Here is a 4188-nt window from a genome sequence, read left to right as displayed (position 1 = left end):
GAGTGATTAGAATTGGCAAGCAGGAATTTTCTTTCACTTACCTACGTTGTCCAATCTTTTATGCTAGAAGGAAAATGGACTACTATCAGGGGCTTGTTAACAAAGTGCTTGACAAGCTTGATTTCTCTTGAATTGAGTTAAGTGGAAAGTTTCAGTTCAATGGAGTGTTTATGAGGAGGACCATCCTACTTGTGATTCAGAATTGATAACAGGATTCTCATATTTTCATTTAAAAGCATGATAGATGCACTGAGTCGTGTGGAACTGGGATTGAATGGACAAGGTTGTTGTTCAGTTTCGAAAGGAAGGTCATAAGTTCTAGACAGCATGAGAGATTTCAGAAGTTTAAGAGAATGTTGGCACTATCTTGTATCTCCTGAGAAGGGCGTGTGTTGTAGAAAATGCATTATATATTCATTTGTTGATGCTTGACTAGTAATACAAAAATCGTGTGGTTGGTAACCGAAAATGTTCAAGTTTTGCTACTTGACGTGGGAGGTTTATAAGAGTATCTCTCATGAGGTGATTATTTATGCGTGACGATAGTCATTTAAGTAGGAGAGTTAGAGATCATGTATGGACATTCCTATATTCTTGAGGTTTAGAGATTGGATGTTCTCAGAGGCAGACTATTCCTTTGGTTGTGGACTATGAAAGTGTGTTAAGGGTTAGACAACTGATTGTATGTATCATGGTTAGGGTCACTGTGGATTTTTGGAATGTTATTTACCTATTTCGGAATGGTTTGAATCGGATTGGGACTATTAGTAGCCCTAATGAGAATGTGTATCCTACACTGGATTGGATTTACTTACTTACCGCATCATTCACTATGCGTGTGTCATCGGGTAGAATCAATCTTATTCATGTCTTGATCTATTTTATGCATTACTCTCTTACGCTATGATGGGTTGTGAGATGACTTGATTACTCACACGCATGTTGTGGTTCTGTTCAGGCTTTGTGGTGTATGAGCGAGATGGCTCTTGGAATGTTGACTTGCTTATTGCCCCTTATTCGTTCTTACCTTTTTCGTAGCACATTATACTATTCGTCTCCCCATGGTTATGTTTATGCATTTTACGTGCTTGTTGTTGATACACGTGTGTTTGGTGAGTATGGTGACTGGGCATATGAATTATGGGGAATTTTTGTGATTACATCTTAGAAGTAGATTTATGACTCGATACAGCTTGTGAGGATTGATGCAGTGTATATATACAAGAATCGGATTTTAGAGGGAGTTTCTGTCACGACCCAAAATCCACTATAGGCCGTGATGGCGCCCAACATCGTCGTTAGGCAAGACAACACTTAATTATTCATTTTATCATTTTTAAAATCGTAAATCTTTCTTAGATGACGAGGTTAGTGTATTAAAATAAATCATAGTTACGTACAGTTTCGTTAAAATAATAAGTGAAAGTAAATCTTACAAATTCTAGAACACCCCCAAAATCCGGTACAAGTGCATGAGCTTTTACTAAGGAGTACAAAAATAATACAACCTTTTTTTGGAATGTAAATAAGACAGAATAAGTAAATGGTGCGACGGAGACTCTGTGGGCTGCGATATGTAGCTTGGACTACAGCTCACCATAAAGTCTCCTCAGCAACTATGCCTGCGCGCCAAAATGACCACCAATTTAACCTGTCAGATCTTGCACGTTTAGTGCAGAAGTTTAGCATGAGTACGTAAATCAATGCGTACCCAATAAGTATCTAGCCTAACCCCGGAGAAGTAGCGATGAGGGGTCGACATCGATACTTACTAGAGGTCCAACAAAGCAATATAATAAATCATAAGCAAATGTGAAGCACACAGCAATAATGAGATAAACAATCATGGAAAGGCAAACTTCTATCGATTGGTGGTCGGGTTGTATTGATTTCATATGTTTTTCAAAGCATGCCAATACATTTGTTGTCAGTTGTAAACCCTCCAGCCTCTGTTATTAATAAACTTCATAAATTATTTGCTCGTTTTTTCTGGAGTAATTCAATAGGAGGAAGAGCTAAACATTGGGCATCATGGGACACATTGTGATTTCCACAAAAAGAAGGACGGGTTAGATTTAGATCGTTACATGACGTGTCTAAAGCCTTATTTTGTAAACTATGGTGGATCTTTAAAGCAAAGCCTACTTTGTGGAGCGCATTCATGAGTCAAAAATATTGTAAAAAATTGAAAGCATTGGTGGTTCCTTGGAGAAATGGATCTCATGTATGGAGAAAGATGCTTGAATGTAGGGATGAGAAATGGTCCGTTCCAAAAAGAATGACTCATTTCTAAATTTGGTAATAATTTAGTTTAAACTTACGATTGCATCCTTAATGAGAAGCTTTTATAACCACACAAATACTATGGGCCCATTTTTGACTTGTTTAGGATTACAAATTCCAAAAGCCTTCATTTTTTCTTAAACTATGTGTCCAGTCAAACAAGTTCACATAAATTGGAACGGAGAGAGTATATATATGTTCAACATCAGGGACTTCAGTCTTATAGAGATAAACTTCTGTAGTGATTTTGTTTAGTAGTACTCCCTGTTTGATAGGGAAAGCATGGAATCCCTTGTGCCTACTTCCTCTAGAAAGTTTTGCTTTAGAAATTTATTTTCTTAGTTTGTGATACTTAGATAGCTAACTGAGTTACGTTGTAGCTAAGATGTGACTTTGTATAGTTTTATACCGGTGATTAATAAAATTACTAATAGTTACAAAAAGAGAGAGAGAGAGAGAAAAGGATAGATATCATATGAGTATATTTAATTAGATATATGGTACTAACAATACTATTCATAATTTAGACAATTCAATAATTGTGAATAATAGACTACAAGTTTAAAGCAAACAAAAAAATATTTTAGGAGAAACAAAAATATATATTTATATTATATTAAAAGAAGAGTGGTGAACAAGGATACTAATTCCAGATATTATTCATTTTATTACCTTTAAGGTGACACATAGTGTTAATTGTAAAAAAAATTACTTTAGTAATGTATGAAAGTTAAACTCATTAAAATAATAATTGACGGTGATAATAATTTACACCAATTAGATTTAGATAGCCCATTAACATAACTCACAAGCTAATTTGATTTACAAAGTAATTTGTACGAATGTAAATTATTACGCGTTCAATTTAGAAATTAACAAAATAAAGAGGCAAGATAATACTCAAACTCACTGATATTTTGATTTAAATTTAGACTTTTTGACTAACGTACTGTTACTTGAAAAGTGGGTGGGGATTTCAACTCTTTCTCCTTATTAAGAACCTAAATCCTAGGTTATGTTTAAAACATGCACACATATTCCAATAATAGGTCGATATGTCCGAGTGGTTAAGGAGACAGACTTGAAATCTGTTGGGCTACGCCCGCGCAGGTTCGAACCCTGCTGTCGACGTTCATGCAAATTCCTATTTTCTACTTTTTCCCTTTTTTCTACCCTTTCCTTTATCCGTGTTGGTTTTGGGAACCCTGTTGTCGACACTCCTGCAAATTCCTATTTTCTACTTTGTCCCTTTTTTTCTACCCTTTCCTTTATCCGTGTTGATTTTGTTTTAAGCACGTTCTAATGCTCTGCTTTCCTTAATTGCTCCCTCTCCATTTTGAGGAAACTACACTATATACCTATAAAAACCAAAATATTTACCCATTTTGAAAATAGTTACACTATCTACCTACCCCACCCATATTAATTACCCGACCTTCCAACCATTCTTTCTCTACAATTGTATAGTTTAAAGCTGCCTTATATGTTCCCCTACTTTTCTCCCTATTTTCTCTTTCTTCCTTTTATGACATCAATTCATTTTCTACTTTTTCCCTTTTTTCTACCCTTTCCTTTATCCGTGTTGGTTTTGGGAACCCTGTTGTCGACACTCCTGCAAATTCCTATTTTCTACTTTGTCCCTTTTTTTCTACCCTTTCCTTTATCCGTGTTGATTTTGTTTTAAGCACGTTCTAATGCTCTGCTTTCCTTAATTGCTCCCTCTCCATTTTGAGGAAACTACACTATATACCTATAAAAACCAAAATATTTACCCATTTTGAAAATAGTTACACTATCTACCTACCCCACCCATATTAATTACCCGACCTTCCAACCATTCTTTCTCTACAATTGTATAGTTTAAAGCTGCCTTATATGTTCCCCTACTTTTCTCCCTATTTTCTC

General features: G+C 35.4%; 1 non-coding gene across 1 annotated transcript; it reads left to right on the top strand.

Annotated features, from left to right (window-relative positions):
* Positions 1–3332: 3332 nt before the first annotated feature.
* Positions 3333–3414, top strand: TRNAS-UGA (transfer RNA serine (anticodon UGA)). Its single transcript has one exon. It is a non-coding gene; the product is annotated as a tRNA-Ser (tRNA).
* The last annotated feature ends 774 nt before the right edge of the window (positions 3415–4188 follow it).

This window comes from Nicotiana tomentosiformis, chromosome 6 (assembly GCF_000390325.3).
Source record: "Nicotiana tomentosiformis chromosome 6, ASM39032v3, whole genome shotgun sequence".
In the NCBI taxonomy this organism is placed as follows: Eukaryota; Viridiplantae; Streptophyta; class Magnoliopsida; order Solanales; family Solanaceae; genus Nicotiana; species Nicotiana tomentosiformis.
This window is presented reverse-complemented; position numbering and strand designations above follow the sequence as displayed.